Source organism: Schistocerca piceifrons, chromosome 9 (assembly GCF_021461385.2).
Source record: "Schistocerca piceifrons isolate TAMUIC-IGC-003096 chromosome 9, iqSchPice1.1, whole genome shotgun sequence".
NCBI classification, from domain to species: Eukaryota; Metazoa; Arthropoda; class Insecta; order Orthoptera; family Acrididae; genus Schistocerca; species Schistocerca piceifrons.
In genome coordinates, this window is record NC_060146.1 from 189571012 (window position 1) to 189580116 (window position 9105).

The following is a 9105-nucleotide window of genomic DNA, read 5'->3' on the forward strand; positions in this document are numbered from 1 at the left end:
GAAGAAGGGATCGGTTGTATGACATGTTCTGAGGCATCAAGGGATCACCAATTTGGTATTGGAGGGCAGTTTGGAGGGTAAAAATCGTAGAGGGAGAACAAGAGATGAATACACAGATTAAGAAGGCTGTAGGTTGCAGTAGGTACTGGGAGATGACGCTTGCACGGGTTAGAGTAGCATGGAGAGCTGCATCAAACCAGTCTCAGGACTGAAGACCACAAAAACAACAGGATTAAAACATCAAATCCGGGGAAGCACCTATGAAGGGTTCAAACGGCTCTGAGCACTATGGGACTTAACTTCTGAGATCGCCAGTCGCCCAGAACTTAGAACTACTTAAACCTAACTAACCTAAGGACATCACACACATCCATACTCGAGGCATCATTCGAACCTGCTACCATAGCGGTCTCGCGGCTCCAGACTGTAGCGCCTAGAACCGCTCCGCCACTCCGGGCAGCTGAAGGGCTTATTTGAGTAGTGGAACAAGTCCAGTTTTGTTCCTATTGAGATACAGAGTCCTAAAGTTAAATGAGAGCTGAAAAATCTGCAGTTGAGATACCAGAAATATTAAAGCATATGGCTTCTTGCTAGAGATGAACCTTCCTTTCTATTTGTTTGGATCATTAATTTCAGAAGCATTATAGACAGGAAAGTGTAAGTAATGGACTTGTACCACTATTGAAATAAGCCCTTCATATATCGAGTTGGTACACATAAGTCTTATTAACTCGACCCAGTAGAAAACAGTACTGCCAGGATAGCCGAATTGCAGTGTTATTATTCTTTTTCTTTTTTCCTCTTTTTTAGCGACTTATCTACTCGATGCTGAAGGTGAATCAACTACAATTCTGGTAGTGGCAACTACAAAAGTACTACGTGCCAAACACTACAGATCAGCCACGTTAACCACATCAGACAATACAGGGAGTACGAGGCTCACAAATTGTTCTCTACGCAATCTTTCCTTGACGACAACCGGTCCACATTCGCTACAAAAGTTGACCAACGTTCAGAAGTCCACGCTGCCTTCCTTTCTGAGACCGTATAACCAGTGCCGCTTGGAAATCAGCACCAATGAAGATCCAAGTCCGCCACGCGACCCCTCACACGGTCACTGGCCAAGAGGAAACCCGGTGTTGTGGCCAGAATTCTCTAAACAATATCATTAGCATAGAGGCACCGAAATAGCTGCTTATAATAACAAATCATATTCAGAGCTGACTGTTTCGACATTTATCGCCATTGTCAAGTACGTCTAGACTGATGACGTCGACATTACGTCGTTAGTGAACTGTCTTATAAATATCACTTTTTTAATAAGGTGGTAAATGATGTAAATATGTTGAAAATAAAATGTTACTTTCGGTGTGACAGTAATTTGATGGTTTCACTCTTACGACGCTATATGGTTGTACACCGTAGTGCCAAAGAAACTCGTACAGGCAAGCGTATTTAAATGCGGAGATATGTAAACAGGCAGAATACAGCGCTGCGGTTGGAAACGCCTATACAAGACAACAAGTGTCTGGCGCAGTTGTTAGATCGGTTACTGCTGCTACAATGGCAGGTTATAAGGATTTAAGTGAGTCTGAAAGTGGTGTTATTATAGTCGACGCACTAGCTATGGGACACAGCATCTCCGAGGTAGCGATGAAATGGGGAGTGTACCGTGAATATCAGGAAGTCGGTAAAGCCCACTCGTGTACCCCTGATAACTGCATGAAACAATGCTTTACGCCTCGCCTGGAAACCCTACTAACTAGAAACATGTTGCCTAGTCGGACGAGGCTCCTTTAAAATGTCTCGAGCGAATGGACGTGTACGGTTATGGAGAAAACCTCATGAATCCATGGACCCTGCATGTTAGCAGGTGAAGGTTCTGTAATGGTGTGGAGCGTGTGCAGTTGGAGTGTTACGGGACCCCTGATACGTCTAGATACGACTCTGACAGGTAACACTTACGTAAGTATCCTACCTGATCTCCTGCATACATCCGTGTCCATTGTGCATTTCGACGTACTTGGACAATTCCAGCAGGACAATGTGACACCCAACGCGTCCAGAATTAGTACAGAGTGACTCCAGGAACACTCTTCTGAGTTTAAACACTTCCGATGGCCAGAAAACTCCCCAGACGTGAGCATTATTGAGCATATCTTGGATTCTGGGATGTCTTCTAACTTGTTGTTCAGAAGGTCTCCACCCCGTCGTACTCTTACGGATTTATGGACAGTCCTGCAGGATTCATGGCGCCAATTCCCTCCAGCACTACTTCACACTACACGATACTGGGCTGGTGTACAAGTGTCTGGCTCTTCAGAGTATGTAAGAGTGAAACTGTCAAACTGCTCTCACACCGTAATTAACATTTTATTTCAATATATTAACTTTAGTTACCATCTTATTAAAACAGTGGCAGTTATAACACAGTTCAATGAGAACGTAATGTCGACGTCACATTAGTCTAGACGTAGTTGACAAAGGCGATAAATGCCGAAACAGTCTCTCCTGAATGAAGGTTAGTTATTATAATCAGCTAGTTCGGTGAATCTATTCTAGTAATCTGTAAGGAAAAAATTTGTATGCAAAAATAGGAGAGTGTAATAACTATCGATAAGCGCAGACGCACAGAACAGTTATAACTCACGACCTATGGATATAGTTCTTTCAGAGTAACAACACGTGGAGAATACCCCAAAACGCGTCGTCTCTGATACGATTTATTGTACTAAAAAGACGGGAAACGCCATATTGATGGTTAAACAATTTTCGTTATTGTTTGTTTTCGTATAATAACTAATGTGGTATGGAAGTACTCCGTTTCAAGGCAACGGCGCATTGAAAATCAATTAAAATTCGTCGTTCTTGGTATACTTTTTTATATTTATCGTAAATGTAACGCGTCTACTGTTAAAGCCTTGAGGATATAGTAATCTCGAAGACAGAGACATACTTTGCTCCAGTGGTGTAGTGGATAGAGGTGTGAAGCTTTAGGGTCATGTGTTGATGGTTTGCATACTGCTATCTAGAAATAATTTTTTACTCACCATCGCATTTTCTAATCCTGTGAATCTTATTAGTGTAACAGAAGTATGTTCTGTAATAGCAGATAATAAGCACGAAGGCGTGTTGGAAAGCAGTGCCTCCGAATTTTTATAAGAAAACCTTAAAAGTTTTTTCAATAAAACAAACGTTATTAATACTGTACATCTTTACTGTTCGTGTCTACAAATTTATTTCTCAACATAGTCACCCTGACGACAAACACATTTCTCCCAACGAGAGACCAGTTTGTTGATACCATCACTGCAGAGTGTTTGACCTCCTTGACAGAGCCACAACGTCACCTCTGCTTCATCACTATCAATGTAAAGTCCTCGAATGGGTTTCGAAACAAATGAAAATCGCGTGGAGTCGAGTCGGGACTGTTTGTATGTCGATTGATGACAGTGAAACAAAGGCGTTGGATTGCTCGTGTGTGGTCTGCCACTGGGGTGCAAAAATGGCAATTTTTTCAAATATCTATAATTTCACAAAAAAAATTTTTTTTTTTGCAAGTCCATGCGAGGAACTAAAAGTAATCTGCAAGGATCAGGAAGTTATGTCAATTTCGTGTTTCAGATAACCACAACCGGAGTTACAGCGACAACCGTCAGTTTACCTCGTTTCAGAGGTGCCTCGGGAAAATCCCAATTACACAGTGAAGATATTAATATTTTTCAATAAAAAATAATAATTAGAACGTCAATGTATGCTTTGTTCATTGCAGCAAATCCCATTTGTCCGATACACTCCAGTACAGAGAAAACATTCTGAACTGGAGCAATATTTTCGTCCGACAACCTGTCATTTCCCCTTAAGCGTGGGCAGGGTTGTACGGGGTTCAGCCAAGACTGGAGGGCATCACCTCTCTAGGAAAACTGGTCTCTGTATTCCAAGCCGAAATTACTGCAATCATGGCATGTGTGGAGGAGAATATGAGTAGGTGCTACAATGACCGTAGCATCTACATCTATTCAGACAGCCAGGCAGCTCCTGCAACAAGATCTAAGATTGTTGCAGACTGCCACAAGGCTCTGGGGGAGCTAGGGGGAAGCAATAGGGTGAACCTAGTGTGGGTCCCTGGCCACTCAGGGATCTGTGGCAATCAACAAGCCGATAGGCTGGCTAGGATGGGGACAACAACTCCATTTATTGGACCGGAACCTGTCTTGACAATCACCAAGGCTATGATCAGATTAGAACTACGGAACTGGCTATGGAAACAGCACCAAGGTCCATAAACAAAAACATGGTAAGGTAATGACGCCCAAGCCATGTTTTAACAGAAGCTCTGTAATCCTGGGATTGAACAGGAAAGAGATCAAACTCATGAGTGGACTGATGACCGGCCATGGGATCTTCAAAAAACACCTACACACAATGGGTATAATGGAAGAAGACCATAAATGTAGGATCTGTGATGAGGGTGAAGAAACTGCATCACACCTAATCTTTGAATGCACGGCATTGGAGAGTAAAAGATACAGAATATTCGGGACAACTAGACCTGAAGAAATTGTGTCTAACAAAACACTGGTAGAGGGATTCCTTGCACTATTTAAGGGCACTGGTTGGCTTTACTAGATATTCAAGGAGCGATACCGCACAATAAACCTAGTTTTGGTACGGGCAGTGGCGGATTAGACCTAAGCTGTTTTAGCTCTCCTGTTAAAATCAATCAATCCCCTTAAGCGTGCAGTGGTTAGACACTGGACTCGCATTTGGGAGGACGACGGTTCAATCCCGCGTCCGGCCATCCTGATTTAGATTTTCCGTGATTTCTCTAAATCGCTCCAGGCAAATGCCGGGATGGTTCCTTTGAAAGGGCACGGCCGACTTCCTTCCCCATCCTTCCGTAATCCGATGAGACCGATGACCTCGCTGTCTGGTCTCCTTCCCCAAAACAACCCAACCCTTAAGCGTACACCAACCACGATGAAACCCACGTGTGGGTGCTTCACAATGGGAAACACGTCCCATGTGAGGACGACCTTAGAGTCTGTGAATTCTGGTCGCGATCCGGAGAGCGACTTCGGATGGCACTACAGTTGCTCCAAGGTACGGAAAAAGGAAAGTTTCGAATTCACGCTGGTAGCGTAATTGTTTTCGCCACTTTCTCTAACAGTACCCACGCATCCATGTTTACACGGCAACTGCACTCGCGCGGCGGCTTGCTACCAAACACGCTCGTGCGTGTCCCGGCCGCTCCAGCAGCCGCGGGGCGAACGAACCGCCAGCTGCCGCCTACACCTCGTCTCCTTCTTTTTCGCAGAAACGCCACGCGCACCGCTCGGTTTCGCCCGTCTCCATTACGCAATAGGCTGGCAGCGAGAGAGAGAAAGAGGACGTAATCCGCCAGCGCCGGCCCAGAAAGTGGCTGGTGACGGAACGGCACACAGCCGCGGAGGGATGGAGAAACGTGGGGGCGACACGGGGCTGCCGTCCCACGAGCAAAAGGACGAAAATTCTCGCGAAAAGGGCGAGGGGGGAAAAACCAAAGAGAGGCGGAAAGTGGGCTGCACTTGAACGGGGACGTGTCGTCGGGTGCCAACTCGACTGTTTCGTAACGATGGGGCGTCTGGAGGGGGGGGGGGGGGAGGGGGTGTAAGGGGGGGGGGGGCACGCCTTCATCGGCCCTTCACTTAGCGACGTCGACCAGCGCTTTGTCTCCTCCTTGTCTGACGTCGGCCGCGGGGGTTACCGAGTGAACGGTAGGAACACAGGACACTGAAACGTGACTGTGGCTGTCGATAAAATATCGATACTCGATACTTTACCAAAAATACAGACACATACCGGCGATATTTCCTTCCACCGATATATCGATATCAAAACGGCACTATAAAAAGCCGATATTTTTATTTTACACTACTGGCGATTACAATTGCTACACCATCAAGATGACGTTCTACAGACGCGAAATTTAACAGACAGGAAGAAGACGCTGTGATACGGAAGATTAGCTTTTCAGAGCATTCACACAAGGTTGGCGCCGGTGGCGACACCTACAACGTCTAACATGAGGAAAGTTTCCAAGCGATTTCTCATACACAAACAGCAGCTGACCGTCGTTGCCTGGTGAAACATTGTTGTGATGCCTCGTGTAAGGAGGAGGAATGCGTACCATCACGCCTATTGTACCCTATCGCGATTGCGGTTTATCGTATCGCGACATTGCTGGTCGCGTTGGCCGAGAGCCGATGACTGTTAGCAGAATATGGAATCGGTGGGTTCAGGAGGGTAATACGGAACGCCGTGCTGGATCCCAACGGCCTCGTATCACTAGCAGTTGAGATGACAGGCATCTTATCCACATGGCTGTGCAGCCACGTCTCGATCCCTGAGTCAACAGATGGGGACGTTTGCAAGACAACAACCATCTGCACGAACAGTTCGACGACGTTTGCAGCAGCATGGAATATCAGCTCGGAGACCATGGCTGCGGTTTCCCTTGACGCTGCATCACGGACAGGAGCGCCTGCGATGGTGTAGTCGACGACGAACCTGGGTGCACCAATGGCAAAACGTCATTTTTTCGGATGAATCCAGGTTATGTTCACAGCATCATGATGGTCGCGTCCGTGTTTGGCGACATCGCGGTGAACACACATTGGAAGCGTGTATTCGTCATCGCCATACTGGCGTATCACCCGGCGAGATGGTGCGGGGTGCCATTGGTTACGCGTCTCGGTCACCTCTTGTTCGCACTGATGGTACTTTGAACAGTGGACATTACATTTCAGATGTGTGGCTCTACCCTTCATTCGATACCTGCGAAACCCTACATATCTGCAGGATAATGCACAACGGCGTGTTGCAGGTTCATTACGGGCCTTTCTGGATACAGAAAATTTTCGTCTGCTGCCCTGGCCAGCACATTCTCCAGATCTCTCACCAGTTGAAAACATCTGGTCAATGGTGGCCGAGCAACTGGCTCGTCGCAATACGCCAGTCGCTACTCTTGATGAACTGTGGTATCGTGTTGAAGCTGCATGGGCAGCTGCACCCGTACACACCATCCAAGCTCTGTTTGACTCAATGCCCAGGCGTATCAAGGCCGTTATTATGGCCGGATGTGGTTGTTCTGGGTACTGATTTTTCAGGATCTATACACCCAAATTGCGTGAAAATGTAGTCACATGTCAGTTCTAGTATAATATATTTGTCGAATGAATACCCGGTTATCGTCTGCATTTATTCTTGGTGTAGCGATTTTAATGGCCAGTAGTGTACATTATTCGGGTTGTTCAAAAAGTCTCTCCGCAGTGCCGTATGAATGTTAGCCGCGCGTGCCGTTGCGACAGTGAATATACCGAAATGAAACTCAGTGAAATACAAGTTACTAATTTATTGAATAATCATTTTTACCTACAAATTTTCGCAATAAATGTTGAAAGTGTCCCCCTATGTTGTTGAATACACAATTCAATTCGTCTGTAACAGAAGCAGTGAAAGTGGATATTGCACTTTTCAATTCATCGATGGATTTTGGACGGTTTTCATAGACAGTTGCTTTCGCTGCACCCGAGAAGAAAAAGTCAGATGGTGATAGGTCAGGCGACTATGGAGGCCAAAGTCCCTGTGAAATTACGCCATCATCAAAAACGTCAGCAAGCAGTGACATTGAAACGCGAGCTGTATGCGCGGTTGCACCATCTTGTTGGAAAATGACCGTTCAATATTTCGCTCAACATAAGTTCTCCTACGAATGGGTACAGAATACCACTGCAGTATCGTTGTGTGTTTATTGTTTCTTTGAAAGATATGGGACCCACAATCGTACGGCACGCGTGGCTGACAATCATACGACACTGAATAGAGACTTCTTGAACACACCACATCTTTTCACAATTTTCTGAAAGTATTTCAAGCTGTTCTTTTGAAATTGTAGTATAAGTAGTCTTACTAATTTTTGAGCTTTCATCTCGTCCAATCTTTCTCTTTGACTGTGTGGAGCAATTATACACTGAGGCCCCAAAGAAAATACTGGTATAGGCATGCGTATTCAGATACAGAGATATGTAAACAGGCAGAATACGGAGTTACGGTTGGCAATGCCTATACAGGGTGTTACAAAAAGGTACGGCCAAACTTTCAGGAAACATTCCTCACACACAAATAAAGAAAAGATGCCATGTGGACATGAGCCCGGAAACGCTTAATTTCCATGTTAGAGCTCATTTTAGTTTCGTCAGTATGTACTGTACGTCCTCGATTCACCGCCAGTTGGCCCAGTTGAAGGAAGGTAATGTTGACTTTGGTGCTTGTGTTGACATGCGACTCATTGCTCTACAGTACTAGCATCAAGCACATCAGTACGTAGCATCAACAGGTTAGTGTTCATCACGAACGTGGTTTTGCAGTCAGTGCAATGTTTACAAATGCGGGGTTGGCAGATGCCTATTTGATGTATGGATTAGCACGGGGCAATAGCCGTGGCGCGGTACGTTTGTATCGAGACAGATTTCCAGAACGAAGGTGTCCCGACAGGAAGACTTTCGAAGCAATTGATCGGCGTCTTAGGGAGCACGGAAAATTCCAGCCTACGACTCGCGACTGGGGAAGACCTAGAACGACGAACACACCTGCAATGGACGAGGCAATTCTTCGTGCATTTGACGATAACCCTAATGTCAGCGTCAGAGAAGTTGCTACTGTACAAGGTAACGTTGACACGTCACTGTATGGAGAGTGCTACGAGAGAACCAGTTGTTTCCGTACCGTGTACAGCGCGTGCAGGCACTATCAGCAGCTGATTGGCCTCCACGGGTACACTTCTGCGAATGGTTCATCCAACAACGTGTCAATCCTCATTTCAGTGCAAATGTTCTCTTTACGGATGAGGCTTCATTCCAACGTGATCAAATTGTAAATTTTCACAATCAACATGTGTGGGCTGACGAGAATCCGCACGCAATTGTGCAATCACGTCATCAACACAGATTTTCTGTGAACGTTTGGGCTGGCATTGTTGGTGATGTCTTGATTGGGCCCCATGTTCTTCCACCTACGCTCAATGGAGCACGTTATCATGATTTCATACGGGATACTCTACCTGTG